Source organism: Pangasianodon hypophthalmus, chromosome 9 (assembly GCF_027358585.1).
Source record: "Pangasianodon hypophthalmus isolate fPanHyp1 chromosome 9, fPanHyp1.pri, whole genome shotgun sequence".
Lineage (NCBI taxonomy): Eukaryota > Metazoa > Chordata > Actinopteri > Siluriformes > Pangasiidae > Pangasianodon > Pangasianodon hypophthalmus.
In genome coordinates this window covers 29481022-29506297 of record NC_069718.1, presented here as the reverse complement: position 1 = coordinate 29506297, position 25276 = coordinate 29481022, and the positions used below count along the sequence as shown (strand labels likewise).

The 25276-nt window shown below is 39.4% G+C and overlaps 1 protein-coding gene and 1 long non-coding RNA gene across 3 annotated transcripts in view; one reads left to right on the top strand and one right to left on the bottom strand.

Moving 5' to 3' along the window:
• LOC128318908 (uncharacterized) overlaps positions 1-21910 on the top strand; it is a 30156-nt gene extending 8246 nt beyond the window's left edge. Inside the window, exon 2 of the long non-coding RNA XR_008302333.1 lies at positions 21091-21910. This is a non-coding gene — a long non-coding RNA (uncharacterized LOC128318908). The remainder of the gene's footprint in view (positions 1-21090) is intronic.
• LOC113523737 (NACHT, LRR and PYD domains-containing protein 3-like) overlaps positions 1-25276 on the bottom strand; it is a 152080-nt gene that overhangs the window by 71503 nt on the left and 55301 nt on the right. The window lies entirely within an intron of this gene.

Here is a 25276-nt window from a genome sequence, read left to right as displayed (position 1 = left end):
ACAGAAATATTACAATCCTAGTTACATTAAAAATCCAAACCTCACAAATGTATGTCATTTAAAGATCCAGGACCATCACCTTCTTTATGTACAACTAATGGAGATAAACAAAGATTGTGAATCAAAATAAAATTAAATTAAATTAAAATTAAATATTAAATTTATATTCAAAACAGTGAACTGTACAGTGAAGGTGGAACTTGCATACAACAAAATGTACAAGGGCCTGAGTTCAAAAAGAAATGAAAAAGAAAACTTCAAAAGCAGAGTTTGTGAGAGTTAAGTGTACAGAGTTGAATGAGGCATGCCTATATGTGGTTATATGTGTGTGGGCATTATTTGGAATGAAATGTAGGATACTTGCCAAACGTGTTTGAAAAAAGTCAGTGGTTTCTTCTCCAGAATGAGAGGAAGGCCACGTAGAACTGCTGTGTGATTAGCAGTGATGTCAGTGCTCTGAAAAAAATTATAACATAGAATCAATTAAAAGTTGAGCTAAAACAGTAACAGAATTTAGTTTGCAAGAAAGAAACACTGACAAGCTTACCATAGACTTAATTTGCTCAAAGATCTCAGAAAGCCTCTTTCCAACTGCCCCTTCTTTGATTCAAAATTTAGGAGAAAACGAGCTGTATGTTGATCAAGTGTTGAGAAGAAATCTTGCTTGAGGCTTTTGCTTGTGAAGCGATTAAACTCTGCAATGACCTATGAAAGGAAAAAGAAAAGTTTAAGATCTATTGGGTTTTTAGTTAGTGTTAAAGGAAAACTCCACCCAAAAATGAAAATTCTCTCATCATTTACTCAGCCTCATGCCATCCCAGATGTATGACTTTCTTTCTTCAGATGAAGATAAATGAAGATTTTTAGAAAAATCCATACGACCCCAGTGGATGAATCAGTGTCTTCTGGAGCCAAACGATAAGTGTGTGTAAGAAAAATACTCATGTTTTAAACTTTAACTATAAAACATTGCTTCCGGTCAAGTGTCTCACGCGCGTTCACGTGAGGGTCGAGTTCACGCTTGATGTAAACGGAAGCGCGTTGTGAAGGTCATGCAGGAAGTGACGTGTATAAGCACAGAGGACCGTCACCTCTCTCGCGAGCTTCACAACGCGCTTACATTTACATTTTCTCATTCTTCCTTCTCAAAACTAAAATGTGAACAGAAAAAAATAATCATGTCCTACTAAAGATGCCTATAATATTTTAAATCTTTTTTTTAATGCTCCACATGAACGTGTTTGTCTTCCCCGCGTCTTTGCGCCCCCTGCCGGTCACCTTCGCTAATGTTGGCGAGGTAAAGTAGTTTCTTGGTTAAAACAGAGCTTTAAGATTTTCATTTTTTTCTGTTTTTTCTCCCATATGGAATAAACGGAGAACACACGGATTCTAGCAAATGTTAAACTGCTAATTTCCATCAACACAATCCAGCAATTTGATTATAATCCCACCACATCCAATGTCACTGTGTAACGCTAACTCATTTAATATGACTGTTACACGGTTGATTAATGTAAACTGACCAATTAACCAATTAAGCAATTAAAAACTAGGACAAACAATATGCTTTTCCCCTCAGCTTCCAAATCGACTCCACCTACAGGTAGAACTGCGCATGACCCCCACAACTTTTCAAAACCCTCATTATTTTAAGAAGAGGTTAATTGAATCTGTTGAGTTTAATAAAACAAAGTTTAAAAGGTTGTCATTGCTTAGTTACACTCAGTAAGGTCAACAAACTTATTCAAAACAAGTTATAGTCACTTCATTTTATTAGTAAGAACATCAGTAACATCTTCCAATGGTCTATTGTCTCATCCTCATCACAATCATGAGTCGCACATCTAACTGCGACTCTAACTGCGACTCTACCCCACTGACCAGCCCCATGACGTCACGCCCATTTTCACACATGCCTTTGCTCTTCATATTTCTGATCCATTGCCTAAAAACCTCCCCATATTCATCCTCGTTTATTTCCTCAGATATGGATTTGTTAGCTAATTTGTCCCAGTCTATTTGTAAGTGTTTATATTTGTCTTTAAAATGGCCGTATATTAATTTGTAAGAAGGAGTTAGTGTCTGGCTCTGCCTGCTTTTTTCTGCCATGTTCTTATGTCCCCTATTCAATCTGCTCTTCTTTTTATAGCTTGTGTGATATTTGGACAGAAGGATCCTTTAATTGAAGCCCTGTGTCGATGGCCCCAAGTCCAGCAGAAGCTGTAGGTTTGTATAAAAGCTCCCGGTTCGTTACTTCCCTGTTATTGCCCCAGATAAAGCCAACGCAAAGCTTGTTTCATTTCATTCCGCATTTATTGTCGGGAGGGAAAATGGCAGCTAAAAACATCAGTTTCCATCATATGAAGGTCTTGCTTATTTGAATCCTAGTTTTCTAATTCAGCAGCTTTCCAATGATGGATTTCTGTCTTAATCTCCGCGACCACTCATTTTGCTGCTCAGATCTGGTTTAAGAACAGCTCTGAAATAACAAGCGCTACTCTCTCCGTGATAGAGCAACACAGCCGCTCTGTGATTGGCTGAGACCGTTGTGGCAGAAGAACCAATCACAAACACGCCCTCAAACTCCAGCGTCCGCCCACCGTTCTATTCTACTCTACATCCCTCCCACCCCCGTTTGTGACGCTGCCTCTGTGTGTGTGTGTGTGTGTGTGTGTGTGTGTGAGAGAGAGAGAGAGAGAGAGAGAAAGCGCATGAAAACAGACAGAAGGGAAAATAGACATACAAACGCACAAACTAACAAAACTATATACAGCGATATAGAGAAATATAAATTCTTGCTAGTTTGCCCATATGTTCATGTTATTCCTACAGCCTCTGTCACCGTTTTGGGATCAGGAATGAGGTTTTAGAAAAACGATCAGGAATCAAATCCACTAAAATCATCATCATCCATCAGAGCATCATGTTATATAAGGCCTCTGGGTGGAGTTGAAGGAGAGCCGTGTCAGTGCTCTTGCTGTATTTGTGCTGTGTGTAGTATTTGAAACGGAGCCGCTTTGAAACGTGCACTTCCTAAACCTGGCCACACGATGGCAGTCAAGATCCATCTACAACAACACACAGCGCTGTTTGAGGCGACTGCCCTCGTGCGGCCAAACCCGGGAACTGCAATTTCCCACAATCACTATTCTGTTATTAAGTATTTTATGGAGGTGTTTATAAGTTTACACTTGTAGTAGTTAGCCAAGAGAGGGGGAAGAAATATTAGAGAAATATTAGAGAAATGTTAGTGAATGCTCACGCCTCCTCTCCTCCCTTTTTCCCCTTTATGATAATTATTTAATGTAATAATGGATATATTGCCTTTATCTGTGTAAATCTGTAAACTCTAAAAAAGCTCCATTTAGCTCCACACTGTACTGCTAACCTGCCTACACTTATTAACCACATCACAAATGTTTTCAGAAATATCTTTTGTGTTTGTTTTTAATACACTGCTCACTCTCAGTTAGTGTAAGATGCTTATGTTTAAAATACCCCCAAGTTCATTTCTTATAAATATTTCTGTATTTGCTTTTTGAAAATATCCCACATTTCGGTGCTTGATCTCATTAAAACCTTTAACTGTTTAATTTGTTTGACTTCTTTGGTTAATTCATGAACAGCTTGTTTGTTTGTAAGAATGTTGTATTGAGTTTGGAGTAAGCTCTCTGCTCGTTTATGTTTAAGTTTATTCTCACTGAAGCAGCTAAATGATCTGATTCAACTCAATATTCTGTTTTATAGTATAAAACTTTTATCATATTAGAGACATGTATTTGATCTGTTCTACTTCTTGTTTTAGTGTCAATCCGTGTAAAGCCAAAGTCATGAGGAAATGTTTCTCTAAAGGTGTCCTTAAGTTCACATGGATCACATACATTCTGTAGAAGTTTCCCTTCTCTAGAAATCATTACATTTGGTTTTGGAAATGTATCTTTCTCATGTGTAGCTGTATTGAAATCACCACACAAAATGATACTGAAGCCGACATTTAAAACTTCATACAACTTGTCAAAACTCCTCATCTTTCCAGCTCTATCAGGTGGAGTGTCCACACTGACAATCAGCTCTCAGTAATCTTCCTGGAATCATTTCCCTGGACATAATCATTTCTACTTGATCTTTAGAGAAAATACCCACTCCATCAGCACCATCTTCTCTGATGGAGATTATCACATTTCCATTGGTCCACTTTTTTTTTTTACATTGTCTACATCAGTTTTATTCGTCAGTCTTAATTGTTGATCACATTATATAGACAACTTGCCTGACATCTGGTTGAAGTTAGCGTTCATCACTGTTTAGCCTTATTTTTTAAAGATTTTTTTTTCTCTAAAATTATCTATGGAATATGTGTATAGGAATTCCAGTTTCACGTTTCTCAAACATCATGATGATGAAAGAAATCAAATCTGTGTTCAGGTTGTCACTTCCGGTTGTGAGAGAAAGCTTAATGTAAAAACAGTAGACTTTCCCCCTGTGTTTATGACAATCTCAGTGTGAGACACATTTCCCTGTATATTATATGTATAATCAGTGAGCTGTATACTGAATTTAATCCTCCAATATCACTGTATTAATGCATTAAGTCCCATTAAGTGTTTCTTTAAAACAGTTTTCTATGGGAGAGAAAACACTTAAAGTAAAAATATTGTCCTTCCACTTCGATACCTGTCTGCGTCACTGCCCCTCCCCCTCTGCAGAATAAACAGGTGTCAGTGAAAGTGTAACTGAGCAGCTCCATTTTGTGTCGAGGGGAAAATAAACCATTTCAGGAGTAAAAACACAGTGAGTATCTAAATGTAAAGCTATAATCTATAAACACACTGAAGTGACACTAGATGCAGAAGAGTTTTGTGGGTTTGTACTGAAGGTTTAATGTACACAGGTTGTTTTAGGGCTTGATACCGTGACTATTTCCTGTAAGTGAACTCTGTGCTGATACAGGGTTTGATTTAACACACCGATGTTGGAGTGAAGTAAACGTGTGTCCTGCTGTAATCTGGAGAAGGAGACATGACCTCCAACATGAGTGTGTCTGGAAAACAGGACTTAAAGAAAGACGAGAGGTGAGTTACTTTTCCATTCACCAGCAATAAATACACACCGTCTCATGGGAACAGATCTGTATCTCTAAACACTCACTAGTTAACAGAGGAACTAAACTTTGCTTTAAGGTGTTTAATAGCAGTGAATATATCACTGATCTGATGTAAGAACAGTTTAGAGAAATCATTCACTGAGAGAAGAGTAAAAAGGACTGTGTAATGTGTAGTATAAGAGCAGCATAGCTTTGAGTCAGTGAACTCTACAGGCTTTAAGACCCAGCTGAGTCAGTTAGCTGTGATTGGGACTCCTGACATCAGAGTAATTCCTGAGGTATGAGGTGAGTCTCCTGTTTGAATAAGTGTGCAGACTGTAGCTGAATTAAAAAGATGGAATTATTGGTGTTTAATGATGAACACATTGTTTAACAGTGCTGAGACAGCAGAGTATTAATTATTGCTGATATTTCTGTTGTAATTCTAGAATGATGGAGGGAAAGAGATCAGACTCACCAGAACCCAGCTGTGTGTCCATGAAGAGTGACGCGTGAATGGGATTTCCACTTAACTTCAGAGACAGAGACAGTTCTACTGATGTGAGGTCAGTATAGTGAGGTGTTTTACAGCAGTGTTCCACCTGATCAAACTCACTCGTCTCATTATGAAGCCCTTCATGAGCTTTATCAGGTGTTGAAGCAGTAAAACACTAAACTGTGCAGTGCTGCAGCTCTCGGACTGGCAGTGAGGAAAACTGCTTTAAGAGTTCAGTTCAGCCTGCAGTCCCTGAGCTGGAGGGTCTGTGGTGCTACAGAGGAACATTTACACCTGGGAAATTAATGACAATATAAATATTTTATTCATTCATTCAATATATTTGTTTCTAAATATGTTAGTGTCAGTTAGGAAATCCTGAAATCAGTGTATTGTGTTAAGAGGAGAGTGTTAAAGGTGCAGTAATTGATTTTTCCATGTACACATCACCTAGAAATTTGCAGTACATAAAAAAAACAGTGGTCATGGCCTCAGGACAAGTGTATTATGTGGCTGAAAAAATAAAACCCGTTTGGAAATCTGCCTTCCAGACTGGAAGTGTTTGGCCTCGTGTCAGTCATCTTATAGACACTCCCCAATGTCCCTTCGCTCCACCCACATCTCAACTTGTTTGGAGATCAAAGAAATATCAGCAAAGCCTGTAAGGGTTGCCACCTTCAGGGAGGAAAAATAAGGGACACCCCCCCCCCCCCCCCCCCCCCCCCCAAACTAACTAAATAAATAAAAAAAATGTTTTCAGGTTGTCTGTCTATCTGAGACTTTTACCGGCACATATCGTTAAACCATTTTCCTGCTTCTACAGATTTACAGTTGTGTTTTTACTGATTGAAGAATGATGATTTAACATTGTGTGGATTATTGAATAGAAAAAGTAACTTTTAAAAGTAAAATACTTAAAATATATTATATCTATGGATTCAAATATATTGGATAGACTGTATGGTTATTAATTTATTCTTTTTATTTACTCTTAAGTATAAAAGAATAGATGGGATATTATCAGGCTAATTTGCACTAAACTGTGCAAACACACAGTGCTTCAGGGAAAAAAAAACCCTGAAGAAATGCAGTAAGACCAGGATAAACACTAGCAGTGCTTTTCCAAGATGGAGTATTTTATTACTGATGAAGCAATGAAGCTGGACAGGGAATTAGTGCTGTTGCTCCTGGACGGGTCTGTAAACACAATCTGTAAGCTTTGAACTGTTTCAGTGGCCTGCTTTACATAACAAATACAGTAGACAGATTTTTAATCATGGATAAGGAATAAGTAAATGCTTTGGATTAAACACCTTGATACTGTAATGGTAGATAACTATATAGCTATGCTACCAATGCTAATAGCAATAGGTTTACCTGAAAAATCACTGAGAACTCATTATAAATAAACGATGGTGCAATAAAAGCACTCTTGACCATCCTCATAAATCACTATGAGAGTGTCACTTATTTCTAGTGCTATAACTAACAGCTAAATGCTAAAATCCTAATATCATCCACCTGGCACACTGGAGAAACGAAGCTCTGAAGCTCACTGATGGAACAAGCAGAGTATCTGTGTAACATGATTAGACAATAATTCACTCAGCCATCCTGTATATAAACTAGCCAATAGCCATGCTAGTCACTGTTGTTAACAGCTAGTGAAAGTGTTTTAGCTGTAAAAGAGAACCACAGATGAGCTCCAGCGTTGTCCAGCATTGAGGCGTCGAGTGGAACAAAAAATTAAAAATGATCTAGTCAGTTGGAGAAAGCGTTTCACTTTATCATCATCATTTCCTTATTATTCTGCAGTGTCTTACATTTATGCTGTGTATTATTATTCTTACTACTCAACTGCTCGTTATTATGCATTTCCCCACTATCCTGTTATTCTATCATCATTATTATCATCATATAGTCCATATTACATGATGTGTTTTGTTTGTTCACAGACCACAAAAGAAGAAATCAAACAGCAGCAGAAATCAGTTGGAGTCCATATTCAAGGTGTGTGTGACTTGTGTTGTTTAATCAATCTTCAGCAGAATTATGGGTAATCAGACAGTTGTACCTGTGGTAATAGACACAATTTTTTTTTCTTTTCATAAAATAAAAGCATCTCTCACTGTGTAACATTATAATATTTAGATCTGTTACTGTGTGTTTCTAACCAGGAGCTGGAACACAAAGTCATCACTCTGATAAAGAATGAGCTGAAGAGGTTTAGGAAGCTCCTGAGTCCAGATTACCCAGCATGCACTGAGAGGGAGATGGAGGATGAGGAGGATCTGCACAGTGTCAGAGAGGGAGCGCTGAAGATCACACTGCACGTCCTGAAGAACATGAACCACACAGATCTCGCTAATACACTGCACACCAGTAAGAGCTCTGAGTCATGACTTTATTCCATCAGGTTCGCTTTAGAGAGAGGAAATTGTTTTAGATATTTACACTTTTAGTTTTAAGTTTGATTTTAGTATCATGTACATCTGGTGCTTTTCTGTTCTGTTCATGGTCCAGCTTGTGGTTACTCTGTACAATGGTCCTGTTCCTTCAATAATATTTAGTACATGAAACAGGAATGAACAGCAGCATTTGAAAGAATTTTACATTTTAAATTGTGCTCAGGGATTTTGCATTAAAACATTATTTCTTTTGTTTATTAGAGTCTGTGGCCTCTGTGTATCACTCAAAGTTGAAATCCAACCTGAGAAAGAAGTGTAAAAGAATTAATGAAGGAATCTCACAGCATGGAAGCTCAGCACTTCTGAATGAGATCTACACAGAGCTCTACATCACAGAGGGTTGGAGTGGAGATGTCAATAATGAACATGAGGTGAGACAGATCGAGACAGCGTCCAGGAGACCAGCAACACAGGAGACACCCATCAAATGTAATGACCTCTTTAAAGACAAGTCCATCAGAACTGTGCTGACTAAAGGAGTTGCTGGAATTGGAAAAACAGTCTCTGTGCAGAAGTTCATTCTGGACTGGGCTGAAGGAAAAGCAAATCAGGACGTCTTCTTCATGTTTCCACTTCCCTTTAGAGAGCTGAATTTGATGAAGCAGCAAAATCTCACTCTGATGAATCTTCTTCATCACTTTTTCCCAGAAATGAGAAAACTACAATTGATAGACTGTGACTCCTACAAAGTGGTGTTGATCTTTGATGGTCTGGATGAGTGTCGACTTCCTCTAAATTTCCAGAAGAATGAGAGATTGTGTGATGTGACAGAGTCAGCCTCAGTGGATGTGCTGCTGACAAACCTCATCAAGGGGAATCTGCTTCCCTCTGCTCTCCTCTGGATAACCTCTCGACCAGGAGCAGCCAATCAGATCCCTCCTGAGTGTGTAGACCACGTAACAGAGGTACGAGGCTTCAGTGATCCTCAGAAAGAGGAGTACTTCAGGAAGAAGATCAGTGCTCAGAGCCTGGCCAATAAAATCATCACACACATGAAGTCTTCAAGAAGCCTCTACATCATGTGCCACATCCCAGTCTTCTGCTGGATTTCAGCCACTGTTCTACAGAGAATGTTGGGTGAAGCAGAGAGTGGAGAGATCCCCAAGACTCTGACTGAAATGTTCACACACTTCCTGATCTTTCAGATCAAACACAAGGACCAAAAGTACCATCAGAAATGTGATCCAGATCCTCAGCAGACCCGAGAGAGTATCCTGGCACTGGGAAAATTGGCTTTCCAACAGCTGGAGAAAGGAAACCTGATCTTCTATGAGGAAGACCTGAGAGAGTGTGGCATTGATGTCAGAGAAGTGTCCGTGTACTCAGGAGTGTGTACCCAAATCTTCAGAGAGGAGTTTGGGCTTCACCTGGGGAAGGTGTTCAGCTTTGTACATCTGAGTGTTCAGGAGTTTCTGGCTGCTTTATACGCATTTCTGTCCTTCATCAGCAGAAATGTAACAAAACAACAAACCACTGATCTGTCTGATCTTTTCAGAAAGTCGAACATGTCTGATTTCCTCAGGAGTGCAGTGGACAAGGCCTTACAGAGTGAGAATGGACACCTGGACCTGTTCCTCCGCTTCCTTCTGGGTGTCTCACTGGAGTCCAATCAGACTCTCTTACGAGGCTTAATGCCACAGACAGGAAGCAGCTCTCACCGCAAACAGGAAACAGTCGAGTACATCAAGGAGAAGATCAGGTGGAATCCATCTCCAGAGAAATCCATCAATCTGTTCCACTGTCTGAATGAACTGAATGATCATTCTCTAGTGCAGGAAGTACAAACTTACCTGAACAGAGGAGGTTACAATCGTCTCAGTGGAATCAGTCTCTCTCCTGCTCAGTGGTCAGCTCTGGTGTTTGTGTTACTGAACTCAAAACAGGAGCTGGAGGAGTTTAATTTGAGTAAATATTACCCATCAGAGGAATGTCTTCTGAGGCTGCTGCCAGTGGTCAAAGCCTCCAGAAAAGCAGAGTGAGTATTTTTATTTATAAATGTATTACTGCATGGTTTGTTATTTTAATGTAACACTGAACTGCACTGTTTGGATTAATGCTTGCTAATAGTTACTTTAATCGTCTTTAAATTAACACATTTAAACGAACACCTTATGTCTGTACTGAGGACTGAGCGATACAGACAAAATCTTATATCACAATATGGATAATTTCACATCTTGAAAATTTATATATATACAGTTCTGTGCAAAGGTTTTAGGCACATGCAACGAAATTCTGTAGAGCAAAGATGCCTTCAAAAATAATGAAACTAAATGTTTTTACATTAAAAAAATCCTATAAAGAGCACTAAACAATAATAAATGAAACAAAGTCGATATTTGGTGTGACGATCCTTCACTTTAAAAATAAAGCAGTATCTGAGGTGCAGTGTGTGCAGTTTTATAAGGAAATGAGCTGGAAGTGTTACTGAGCATCTTGCAGAAGCAGCCACAGTTCTTCTGGAGACTTTGACTGTCGACTCGCTTCTTATTTCTGCAGCGAAACCCAGCAGCCTTCATTATGTTTTTATCTGAAAAGTGTCTCTTATGGAATCTGCTGCTTTCTTTACTGACATGCAAACATTTTTCTGTAACATTTCATTTTGTGCTGGAAAACTAATGTTTGGAATCTAAAATGTTTTTGTGCTGAATCAATAATGTAGAAGTCAGAAAATAAACATCTATAACAAAGTTTGTACTAAAAAAAAAAAAGCCACCTAAGACTTTTGCACAGTACTGTGTGTATATATATATAAAATCAAGGGCGTTTCCTCCGAGGAGGCAAGGGAGGCAGTGTCTCCTCAAAAAATTGGATGAGAAAATAATCGATATTGCAAAAATAAAACGACGCAAATATTACTAAAAATGACATTAAAAGTATAAAAGTCACTCGTTTTTATAAAGTAACACTGTCTAACAGCGACACCCGCAGGTACAGTTACAGCGGAGGCACGCCTCCCCTCAGCCCATTGACTTATAACAGAGACCCCATAACATGCCGTGGGTTTAGTGGGGGTAATTGAGAATGAATGGGGGAAAGTCATGTGAGAGGAGGCAATGCCTCCATCGCGCTACAATTGGATATGATCGTTCTATAAATCCTGATTTCGTGTGAGCTGTCTGTACAAAATAACTGCATGCAATTAAGAACTTAACAGCTAAATACCCACCTCTTCCATGAACAATTAACTAACTCGTGACTTGTCCCCACTGGAAGAAAAAAATAATAATCATAAAAGAAAAATATCGCTTTATATTCCATCTTCCTATAAATTATATTTACTCATTTGTAAGATGCTTTGGATAAATGCGTCTGCTAAATGAATAAATGTAAATGTAAACACATTTCTGAACTAAACACCAGTGAAAGGCACGTTTTCTTTTCTCCTTTTATTTGAAAGTGACATTGAAGAGAACTATGACAAATAAGAGCATGAAAAACAAAACAATATGAATACAAAATGTAAAAAGTAAATATAAAAACACTATTTCCCTTCATGTGCCCTTTACGTACAAGTTCCCCATCTTTTGTTCTGTGTAACACAGTGTTGTGGGGAGTTTCACTCTGTCCTGCTCCTCCATGCTTGTTTTTTTCCCCCACATTTTCTCGCTAATGTAGTCACGTCTGATTCCCACTCTCCAGTTCAGTCTCCTCTATCATACGACCCTGTCCCCTACCAACTTCTGACACAAGTGACACCAACCGCATCTTTTCAAACTGCTCATTCAACATAACACACTTGGAGGAAAGCGGTATCTGCCCACTTCCACATGCATGAGCTCACAGACGCCCATGATCAGTTAGTATCACTGTGATTGATAGGGGAGAGAGAGTATGCCACCCCTCCCTCCCTGTGAGCAGGGACTCACTTGCTCACTTGGACTCCAGGCCACTGATGTCTGTGGCATCATCAGGACTTAAACTCAAGATCTCTGGAAAATAGGCTGAACACTTTTCTGTTGCTCCATTCAGGAGCGTTTGTTTACTAGCACACTGCTAGTAGCTCCTAGTGCTGACATTAGTGACATAAATCAGCTGCCAAAAGGTGGCTTTTACTACATTGCTGATACAGAGGATACAGGAAAATATCTATCAGTAGACATTATTAATTATTCTATTTTCTCATCCTATGATATGTATCACCATATTGCACAGCCCTATCTGCACTGAGCAACACATGTGAGAGAGAATAAGGATGCTTTCACACCTAATTTGTTTGGTTTAGACAGATCAAACTTTCTCTTTAGTTTGGATCTGTTTGGATGTATCTGACTCCACCTGTACTCGGGTCCACACCAAACACCTAATCCAGTGTGTGTAAAATCAGAGGTCTCGAGGTGACAGATTTATAACAGTACGAGCACAGAGAACAACACACACCAACTGTTTTACCGTCTCTGTGAAATTCAACATATAACTGTCACACTCCGCTCCAACACCACACCTGCACTTCCGCATTCCAGCCGGAGTTTTCATCCCGCATCCACATCCGCTGTGCGGAAGCGCGAGCACACCTGTTCCCCATTTCCCCACTGACTGCTACCTGTATAAATAAGCTACACGCCTCCACACAGCGCTGGGTTATTGTGTGTCTGTCTTTTAGTTATTGGAAATATTTCATTGGAATTATTCTCTGTGGGTTTATCGGTTCAGACCTGGTTTGTTTATTGGCTTTGATCTTGTTCCGTCCTTCGGATTTTACGGACTTCCTGGTTCCTGACGTCATCGTGCTGCGGGTAACGAGACTGTGTTCGCTGTTGTGGATTTCTGGCGGTGGATTTAGTCATTGACTGTTCTGTGTACACGACCCTATAGACTGAGACCTGGAGTTTCCCCACACCTCCACCTGCCACTAACTCACTGTAAAGTACCACTAGTACTGGCATGTTATTAACTGGTAGTGTACAGTTCTATAATTCTTTATTTTCTGTAATAAAATGCACTATATCTGCAGTGTTGGTTGTAGAAACTTGAACACAGATCAGAGTGTATTGTTTATAGGCTGCTCGCTCTCACATGTGTGTGTTATGTACATGACCTAATGGTCTTATAATAAACTGTAGCTGAGAGATTGTGGAGTGCAGAAAGACGTCCCTGCTCCTGTAAATGTGCTGATGTGCTGTCCTGTCCTCTGATTTGTGTGTGTGAGAGAAACACACTGACATTTCTGTTACATGTTAAACTTTAGCTGTATTATGGCTGTATTTGTGTGTTTGATTTCATCATTTCTTTTCCAGGCTGTGGGAGTGTAATCTGACAGAGGAAAGCTGTAGAGTTCTGTCCTCAGTTCTCAGCTCAAACTCCTCCAGTCTGAGAGAACTGAACCTGAGTGTCAATAACCTGCAGGATTCAGGAGTGAAGCTGCTCTCTGCTGGACTGGAGAATCCACACTGTACACTGGAGATACTGAGGTGTACACACACACACACACACAAAAAAAAAACATTAAGTATGTTAATAAATGTCAATTCCTAATAATAATGCTACACAACCTGAAAATAAAATATTAAAACCTGAAAAGTCATTAAGAAATAAATACATGTAATCAAACAAAGTATTGAGTAGATCATTAAGAGATAAATAGTGGTTTTAAGCATATAATCAAGAGGACTAATTAAAAGACAAGGTAAATAAATGTGTTTAAGCTGCTTTTTAAATATATTTAGTGAAGGTGTCTGATGGATATACACTGGGAGTGAGTTCCACATCCTGGGAGCAGCGACACTAAAAGCAGCTTCACCGAGCTGCTTCTTCTTCTTAAAATTCACCTTAAGGAAGCCAGCATTTGTTGATGTTAAAAATGATTTGGGGTGAAATCCATCAGGCATTCTGCTAAATACACAGGTGCAATGCCATTAAGAGTTTTAAAACTAATAAGAGCACTTTAAAATTGACTCTGGATGTCACAGGTAACCAGTGCAGTTCCTCCACAATAGGAGTAATATGGTCTCTCTTTAGTTTGTGTTAGAAGCTGAACAGCTGCATTTTGTACTAACTGTAATGGATAAATAGTAGATAATAGTAGGTAAAAAGATGCATGGATGTGTTTTTCTGAGGTCACATTTAATAATTTGAGGAAATTTTATAATGTTCCCCAAATGATTAAGGTCAAATTTAGAGATATTATTGATGTGAGGAACAAAGCTGAGATCAGAGTCGACTGTTACACCCAGATTTCTAACCTGTAACCAGCTCATTTTTCAGTAAGTATTCTCTTTTCTGCTTATCTCCTACAATTAATATCTCCATTTTATCCTGGTTTAACTGCAGAACGTTCTGTAGCACGCAGTCAGATATTTAATTCAAGCATGTAATCAATTTGTTAATTGGCTCTTGATTACTCAGTGACACTGATATATAAAGTTGTGTGTCATCAGCGTAACTATGAAAACTGATTTCATGTTTTTGAATGAGTCTACCAAGAGGTAACATGTAGAGGGAGAAAAGCAAGTGTACTAAAATAGATCCTTATGGAACTCCAAATGAAATATCATATTGTCTTGATGAGTGACTTCCCAAATTATCATAAGACTGTCTACCACACAAATATGATCTGATCTAGCTTAGTACTGCTCCTGAGAGACCTACCCAATGTTCAAGTCTGTGTAGAAGAATATCATGGTCTGCAGCTTTCAATACTGTACTTAGGTCAAGAAGAACAAGAATGGAAATGTGATCAGATCATTTAAAACCACAGCCACAGATCATCTAAAACCCTGACCAAATGCGTGCACACCACAGCTCACTTGTAAGAAAGTGGTTTAATATGAAAGGTAAGAAAGGTATGATCTACACGGTACCCAGGTGATCATGGACACCGAGCATCACACAGAGAAACTGCTGTGTTTATAGTTTAAAGTGTCTCAGTGACTGTTGGTCAGAAATTTCTCAAATTAATGCACTCTTCAGCCTCTTACGCTACACTCAGTCACTTCTTTCTGTTTGAAACGTGACAATAACAAGAAATCCAAGCACTGATAAACTTGGACATGCACAGGAATGGCACAAGGTTGTTGTGTTGGTTAAATTAGTGCTCTAAAGTGTTGAACAGCATTTAAAGAAGATGCCGTGACAAACAGAAGTGATTTATAAACCAGCTTTCATCCTCCAGAAAATTCTTACTGGTCTCTAAATATCTAAATATCTCTAACAGTGTGCTCTAAATCTTCTGTCAGCTGAGGCGTTTGCAGTGTGTCGGCTTACAGCTATACACAGACAGACCAGCCCATACTCCTTTTATACAGATGCATTTCTTCTGTCTTAATGATCGAATGATTCGTCTTATTTGTGTTAATTTAGGAATTTGTGTTAATTTAGGAATTTGTGTTGGCTTGCTATTTAAATTATTTGTTTCCTATTTGACATTTCTTTAATTAATGCCATTAATATGAAACGGAGTTTCACAAAAGTTTCATTAAATTGGTGTGTAATTGAATTAAATAGCGTAATCTGTTTATAAAATCACAGTAACATACTGACAATTGCATGATTTGAAGCTGATCATTCAAGCTTCACTGTATTTAGTTTTATTTTATCTGTAAGTTGACACAAACTCAGGAGCTCTTGTCCCCAGTGAGACCCCTAGCACACAGGAACAGGAGTCCAGTGTTGCTATTCCCCAAGCTCCAGCTCAGTCCAGAGCTCCTCCATAAGTGCCTGATGAATGTGAAAGTAGAGGACAGTGAGGTGTTGGTGGAGAAGCTCTGGGTTGAGGGTCAGAATAAAGACCAGATAAAACAGCTCTGCACATAGATAAAGAGCTAGCTCTTGTGCTGAGTGGCCAAGCCCATTTAACTCTGATCCAACACCTCCTCAACCTTTTCTCTCAACATCTTGTAGATGTTCCACAACATTACATTTTTAATTTACACATTAAACATTTCCTGTGTAAATGCTCTTACACAGGTTTTATGAGTAAATTCATTCATATCCAGTGTGATAAATGAGACCCAGTGTTTTATAGGAGTCTTCTTCTTTTGGCTTTTCCCTTCAGGGGTCTCCACAGCGAATCATCACTCTCCACCTATCCTTATCTTCTGCATCCTCAACACTTGCACCCACTAGCTTCATATCCTCATTTATTACCTCCATATACCTCCTCTTTGGCCTTCCTCTTTGCCTCCTGCCTGACAGCTCCATGTCCAACATTCTCCTACCAATATACTCACTCTCCCTCCTCTGAACATGTCCAAACCATCTTAATCTGGCCTCCCTAACTTTGTCCCCCAAACGTCCAACATGAGCTGTCCCTCTGATGTACTCGTTCCTAATCCTGTCCAACCTTGTCACTCCCAAAGAGAACCTCAACATCTTCAGCTCTGCTACCTCTAACTCTGACTCCTGTCTCTTCCTCAGTGACACTGTCTCTAAACCATACAGCATGGCCGGTCTCACCACTGTCTTGTACACCTTCCCCTTGATTCTCGCGGATAGAAAAATATCACGCAGCACTCCCGACACCTTTCTCCACCCATTCCAACCTGCCTGCACTCGCTTCTTTACCTCTCTCCCACACTCTCCTTTACTCTGGACTGTTGACCCCAAGTACTTAAACTCCTGTACATTCTTCACCTCTTCACCCTGTAATCTTACTGTTCCACTTCGCTCCGTTTCATTCACACACATGTACTCAGTCTTACTACGACTGACTTTCATTCCTCTTCTCTCCAGTGCAAACCCCCACCTCTCCAGGTTTTCCTCCACCTGCTCCCTGCTCTCACTACAGATCACAATGTCATCTACAAACATCATTGTGCAAGGAGACTCCTGTCTGACCTCCTCTGACAACTGGTCCATCACCATAGCAAACAGGAAGGGGCTCAGAGCCGATCCCTGATGCAGTCCCACCTCCACTTTGAACTCCTCTGTCTGACCTACAGCACACCTCACCACTGTCCTGCTCCTCTCATACATGTCCTGCACCACTCTGACATACTTCTCTGCTACTCCTGCCTTCCTCATACAGTACCACAGCTCTTCTCTTGGCACCCTGTCATACGCCTTCTCCAAGTCTAAAAAACACACAGTGCAACTCCCTCTGACCATCCCTATACTTCTCCATCAAAATTCTCAGAGCAAAGATTGCATCTGTTGTGCTCTTTCTGGGCATGAAGCCATACTGCTGCTCACAAATTTCCACTACCTTCCTTAACCTAGCTTCCACTACTCTTTCCCATAGCTTCATTGTATGGCTCATCAACTTTATCCCCCTATAGTTGCTGCAACTCTGCACGTCACCCTTATTCTTAAAGATCGGCACTAATACACTACTTCTCCATTCCTCAGGCATCTTCTCACTCTCTAAAACCCTGTTAAACAAACTAGTTAAAAATTCTACTGCTGCCTCTCCTAGACACTTCCAGACCTCCACCGGGATGTCGTCAGGACCAACTGCCATCCTCTTCAAAGCCTTCCTAACTTCATCCTTTCTAATCTTATCTTCTTTCTGTTCCACAGAGGTCACCCCTTCTACTCTTTTTTTTCCCCTCTCATTTTCTCTCACCCTTCCATCTCTATCCTTAATAACTCTAACTTGCTGCACATCCTTCCCATCTCGATCCCTCTGTCTAGCTAACCTGTATAAGTCCTTCTGTCCTTCTCTAGTGTCTAACCTAGTGTACAACTCGTCGTATGCCTCCTACTTGGCCTTAGACACCTCCCTCTTCACTCTGTGCTGTAGACTGTATTCCTGTCTATTCTCTTCAGTCCTGTCCATGTCCCACTTCTTCTTGGCTAACGTCTTCCTCTGGATACTATCCTGAACTCCCTCATTCCACCACCAGGTCTCCTTCTTTCCTCCTTCCAGCACCTGTCTTCCTGTCACCCTGATCACTTCTGCTGTAGTTTCCCAGTCATCTGGCAGCACTACCTGACCACCCAGAGCCTGCCTTAACTTCTGTCTAATGTCCTCACAACATTCCTCCTTTTTCAGCTTCCACCACTTGGTTTTCTTCTCTATCTCTATCTTTGACCTTTTCTTCTTACAGACCATCAAAGTCATCCTACACACCACCATCCTATGCTCTCTGGCTACACTCTCTCCCACTACCACTTTACAGTCACTAATCTCTTTCAGATTGCCTCTTCTACATAGGATGTAGTCTACCTGTGTGCTCCTACCTCCACTCTTGTAAGTCACTCTATGCTTCTCCCTCTTCTGAAAATAAGTGTTAACCACAGCCATGTCCATCCTCTTAGCAAAGTCCACTACCATCTGTCCTTCAAGGTTCCTTTCCTTAACTCCAAACTTGCCCATCACCTCCTCATCACCTGTGTTCCCCTCACCAACATGTTCATTAAAATCCGCTCCTATCACCACTCTCACCTATGGGAATACTTTCTATCACCTCATCTAATTCACTCCAGAATCTCTCTTTCTCCTCTAACTCACAACCTACCTGTGGGGCATAACCACTAACAACATTCAACATCACCCCTTCAATCTCTAACTTCAGACTCATCACCCTGTCTAACACACTCTTCACCTCCACAAACTCCTCCTTCAATACCACACCTACCCCATTTCTCTTACTATCCACACCATAATAAAACAGCTTGAATCGTGCTCCTATACTACGAGCCTTGCTACCCTTCCACCTGGTCTCCTGTACACACAGTATATCCACCTTCCTTCTCGCCATCATATCAGCCAGCTCTCTACCTTTCCCTGTCATAGTACCAACATTCAGAGTTCCTATTCTGAGTCCTACACTCTTTCCTTTCCTCTTCTCTCTGTCTATGCACTCTCCTCCCTCCTCTACTTCTTCAACCAACAGTAGCCCAATTTCCACGGCGCCCTGTAGGTCACCGGTGCAGATGGCAATCGTTGTTAACCCGGGCCTCGACTGATCCAGTATGGAATTCAGAGTACTGACGATTCGCATGTTTTAATTTGGCAATGTTTTACATCGGATGCCCTTCCTGACGCAACCCTCTCTATTTATCCGGGCACAGAAGTCACTGGACTGTGACCCCCATGGCTAGATTCCAGTGTTTTATAGGATTAAAAAAAAAATTTAAGTGTGTATTTTTATAAGGTGTAGATTAGCATTGTTTCTGATGTTGAGCTTTGTGTGTGTGTGTGTATTGGGGTGTTACGTGATTTGGATCTGTGTGTGAAAGATTAAGGTCCAATGAACAATGAACTGCAACTGTTTTCCATCTCTGTGAAAAATCAGCTTTGTGTTAATACTGAAATATCTACATCACTTCTCACATCAGAACAAAGTACATTTATTTCTACAGTGTGTAGATCAGTGTACATTACACACACATTTACTTTAATAACATGCCAGTACTAGGCGTACTTTACAGTGAGGTCAATAAGCCAATTTCTCTGATGTTATCTGTCCTCATGGAGCTGTTACCATTTTATAGACCTGTTTCTATTGTTCTGTGGGAGCAAAAATATTCCAGAAAATGTTTGTAATGGAAAGTAAATGTGTGCACAATGTACACTGATCTACACACTGAACACACTGTAATGAAGCAGTAAAGGACAGTGTGTAAATGTGTAAATGTTCTCCAGCAGAACTTTCCCCAGAGCTGCTGAACACACTGTATGAAAAACTCTCTGCTAGAAATAAAGAGACGTGTTTGTTCAGAGTGGCCTCTCTGTTATTATCTTGTTTCAGAAAGTTAAATACATCGTCTCATATGAGCTGAGACACATGGATCTGTCCAAGAGCAGTCCAAGTTTATACACAGGCTGTTCATTTTATATTTTTATCCTGACATTAGAACCTTGTGTTCAGGTAGATAGTTTATTTCCCAACTGATGGAAACACCTCATTTCACACTCAGATAAATCAATCAGACACTTCATCATTTCTCTTCCAGGCTGTGTGACTGTAATCTGACAGAGGAAAGCTGTAGAGTTCTGTCCTCAGTTCTCAGCTCAAACTCCTCCAGTCTGAGAGAACTGGACCTGAGTAACAATAAACTGCAGGATTCAGGAGTGAAGCTGCTCTCTGCTGGACTGGAGAATCCACACTGTACACTGGAGAAACTGAGGTATACACACACACACACACACACACACACACACACACAGATGTCAGATTATCAATTTGTCCCCAAATATTACATACAGAAATGACTGTGTGTTTTTTATGTAGCTGTAACTTTTAGAATATGATTTAAATGTTTGTAAGAAACTGAAATATTTGTGAGAATCAGATTTACTTTCTAGATTAATTCTATAGTAATAAGTAATTGATTAATTAATTAATTCATTCGTTTGTTTGTTTGGTTTGTTTCTCTTTTTCCCCTTTTTTCTTTTCTCGTTCTCCTCGCTGATTAACCCCTATCCAAATAACCAATCAGAATCATGCACGTTGCTAGGCAACCCCCCTTTTATCCACTCTCACCAGCTTTGTACTTTTCCACTCTCTTTTTAAACAATGCAATGAAGTTATCTTAACACGAATGAAACAAAAGTTTTTATCTCCACGAACTTTCATGAACTAAACCTTACTTACAAACTGCGTTATGTGTACGAGTGTGTTTCCAAGTGCGTATATGAACTACATTTTTAACAAAACTGTATATGCATGAACATGTACACACTACATTTTAATGGGGTTACATAGTGACCTGATATATTTTCATTGTTGTGTGTGTGAGATGGAGAGTAAATGTACTGTATATAAAGATTTTGCTTTGTTCATGTTTTCAATGCTAAAACTGAGAGTCCTAAGTGTGAGATGGTTTTCTTTCTTGCAGGATGTGGCGCTGCAGTATTACAGATGAAGGTTGTGCTGCTCTGGCTTCAGCTCTGAGGTCAAACTCCTCATCACACCTGAGAGAACTGAATCTGTACTTTAATAATCCAGGAGAATCAGGAGTGAAGCTGCTGTCTGATCTACTGAAGGATCCACACTGTAAACTGGAGACCTTACTGTGAGTTACTGACTTACTGTCTCTTTATTGTACTGTACTGTATGATATTGAATAATATTCACTGTGTAATATAATATTTTCTCTTTGTGTGTGTGTTGGTGTTTATGTTGATGTTTGTTTACACTGATGCTCTTCTCTTTCAGAATTAAGGATTGTAAACTCATCAGGACTGGCGTATGACAGGAGTTTCACCTCAAACCTCTTTTCCAGGATAAAGCAGTTTTGGTGAAGCGTTAGAACCCGTCCCACATTTCCAGCAGTTTGGGAGCTGAATCATTCATATTCAGATGTAGAAGTTGTTATTTTTAGCTCCATGTTTTTATATATTTTTTTTAGTGTGTTTCTGCACAACAGGGATTCATTCGGTTTGTTGTAACATGACAGTGAATTTTTTTCTCCACAGATGATGGATTAAATCACAACTATAAATAATTTTTTTCTTATTTTTTGTTAAACTTCTGTTCATTGTTTGCTGGTGTGTTTTTAAAGGACAGTTCTGGCATAAAACTAGAATTTAATATATTAATTGTCATGGTGTGGGTGTTCTTGCAATTAAATGAGAAGAGACGACATGCGAGCTGGATGCTGAAGCCATGAACTGGCTAACTTTATTTTCCGAACAACCCACAAGCCAAAAAAAAACTCTGATCTCTTAAAGGGGAAAACCTTACAAACACCGTATGTGAATTCTGTCACATCTTTAAACATAAGTCGCCACAATGGTGTGTAGTATTCTGTTGCATGGGATTGTATTGCTTACTGTCTGTTTTAGCAGAATTCAAGCAAAACTAAGTAATCATGTAATCATGCTAGCATTACAGTAGCTAAATGTGTTGTTGCTAACTTAACTTATTTGACTCAGTTTAATTTTGAAAGATGTACAGTTACTCTCTGCTTGCCTCATGTTTGTCTTCTTGCTGGCATAGTTCTAAAATTTAAATAAAATTATTTTAATTGAAAATACTCTGGACATGTATGTAACACTGTGTAACAGTAACTCAAAATCCCTATCTGTTGAGTGATTTCTGTCATAATCAGGAGGCAGTTTCCCCAGCATTCAAACCAGTAAATCTCTCTACAGTGTCTGCTGCGTCATCATAAGATGTACGATCTGTAAGATACAGTTAGACATGTTTACAACAGCTGTATCAATGGTTTCATTTTTAACAAGTCAAACCTTGAAGGCGGATGGGCGACAACAAGAGAAGACCACATCAGGTTCCACTCCTGTCAGCCAAGAAGGGGAATCTGAGGCTACAGTGGGCACAGACTCACCCAAACTGGACAGTTAGAGATTGGAAAGAGGCCAGTATGTATTCTTCCAGGCAACTGAAAATGAAATGGACATAACTGAGATTATATTTCATGAATCTACACCAAATATCCCAAAAGATTTTGACAGTAGTGTAAGGCAGGCAAATATTAGTCTAATACTAATACTATCTGTCATTTCTGTAGGTATGTTGGTAGATTGTATTCAGTCTTAATTATTTGTTTTTACACCTGGAAATAACTTTAAACAACTTTTTCACCTCTCGGAGTATAATGAAGAGTATTTGTAATGAACATAGTTTTAAATCTCGATGAACCAATTTCAAAAGGCTGAAAGGTATAAATAACACACTGATCTGTGGCCATGTAGTTATAGAAGTCATGTAGCAAATCCTGATGTTTTTTTTGTCATTTTTTCCACCTCCTCACTTCATTTAATATTTCACTGCTGCACTATTTATAATTAATCTGCCGTTTACATACACAAGGCCTTTATGTTATAAAGTCTGATACTGCACTGCTGTGTAATTATAGAAATATTTAGAAATTTCTTACAGTCATTATTATTTGGGTAAAATGTTCCTTAATTCTGTAAAAAGTTTAGTTTAACCATAATTACTGAATAATTCAAATTAGTTACTGAATGATATGTTTTAAAATGAATAACTGAATAACAATCCATGGATTTTAGAGGTGCATTTCACATATACTATAGAATAAGCAATGTTATAGTATGTGTGTGTAAATCTGTTTTATTGAGTGTGTGTGTGTGTGTTTGTGTGTGTGTGTGTGTGAATCTGTGTACTGTGTATCATCTGGTCCTCGGCTCCTGGCTGCCAGGATTGTTGTCTGGATGGTCGAGTTCCCTGTTTAAAGTGTGTTATTATGTACATGTATGTAAGGATTTAATAAAAAGGCATCATGCTCATTGGTTATTTCACTGTCATGATCCGCCCACTTCAGTTCATGAGATTTAGTTGGTCTATCAGTGTGGGTGAAAGAGAGAATGAGAAAGCCTGTGTGCCTCTGTGTATTGTTGCAGGGCTGGGGAGGAGGCCGCATTACCACTTTATGTTCTGTTTGGGGCTAAATGTTAAAGTCTGCAAACACTAACCTTTTACTAAAACACTGTCCTTTACAACACACACCTTTATTTTCATTAGCGGCCTCTGCCTTGTAGAAAGTTTTTACACAAGTAAACTCACCGTTCACCAACAGCTCAGATGCTGGAAAAAGCTTTACACCAAACCATTTCCACTCACTTCCACTGCACGACTAACAGCATTGTCTACATGCCTGAAAAGAAAAGAAAAAGAAAAGACTCCAAAACGCTCCTATATGCCACTTCACCTAAAAGAGTCGTTTGGAAGAATCGACTCCTCCTTCATGAACGGCACATCTCCAGAGTCTACACTGGGATTGGCATTTATAACCTTAACACGCTGGCTTTGCTTCTTTAGTGGTTTCTATTTTTATTAAAATTTTTATTTCATCCTAATTTTCTGCTCTTCAACTTGTGAAAAACACGTAAAGAACAAAGTATTGAACTAAGAGACACGTACAGGATGCAATGGAACTTTGGAATTCTCCCATAATGCACCTCGGCAAACAAACAAAAACAATAACAAAACATTTAAAAACATGATTTCTAATTGTGATTTTTAAGATATTGTAATAAATATGAAATAATAATTAGATATTATAGTGAAATATTCATTACTACACTTTTTTAGCATGTACAATTGTTTAGAGGAGGATTTATTTATTTATTTAGGTTTTTTTTTTTTTAAATATACCATGATCGAGAAGTGTAGTGATTATCTGCTCCATAAATAGCTTCTGTTTTCTTTTATCTCTCGGTGTTTGATTAAGGCAGCGCAAAGTGGTCTCTCCTGAAATGGGCAAGTGCCACGCCTTACCAAGCACCCATGCCCTGCGAATAGTCCCAGCTTGGCATGTCCCATTCCCCCTCCCTTTTACTTTTACTTTTTCTTTTCTTCTTTGTTTTTTCCACTTTTTTCCACAGATGTAACGGTTGCTATAAGGACTTGGGCAATATCGTTTGAGATGAGGTTTGAAAAGCATTGAATTAAATTTCAGAGTCTTTACTGCCATCTACAGGAAAATGCACAAGTTCTCCATCTAACACCTGACTTTTCCCATCGAGAAAATCAAGATAAACATGTTTTTACAACAAGAACACATACTTGACATGGCCACAGGTAAGTAAGTACATATATACAACCAGGATGGGATATATATCAAAGATGGCGCCGTGCATGTGGCAGCCTGTCGCAGCAGCTCTGAATGTTTTTACATTGTTGTATTTGTTGTACTTTTTAAATTCTTTTTATCAGTGTTTGAGGACTGCAGTTTGATGTGTTTTACTGAGACTTGGTGGAATGAGAGAACGCCGGACAGGTGCGCTGTGGAGACTGGGAAGAGGAAAGGAGGTGGACTGGCACTGTTAATGAACGCTGGTGCTGCCCAGGACACATCACTAATACTCTCCCCACGTTTACTCAGTATGTGGACTGTGACACGAGAGACTATAAAACTTTGGACTTGTTATATGCACATGTGAGAAATGCCTATGGTTGTTCACCACTTCCTCCTCAGTTTGAAGATCATCTTATTTTCCCACTTGTGAGTCTGTTCCTAAGTTTGCTGTATCAGTGGAACAAGTAAGAAGTGGGTTAAGGAGAATTAAAAAGAAGAAATGTGCAGGCCCTGACGGTATTAGTGCTGGAGTTCTTAAAGCCTGTGCTGATCATATCTGTTGGGTTTCATTACATTTTTAATTTGAGCTTGTGCTTGGAAAGGGTCGTAACATAGTTAGAATCACATTTTTTGATTTTTCTAGTGCATTCAACACTATCCAGCCTGCATTACTCAAGAATAAGTTAGAAAATGCTGGATTACACCAGAGTGTGGTCAGTTGGTTAATGGAATACCTCTCAAATAGACCACAGTATGTAAGGATGCATAACTGCGTGACTCCAGTAGTTACGTGTAGCACTGGTGTTCCTCAAGGAACGGTTTTAGCTCCGTTTTTAT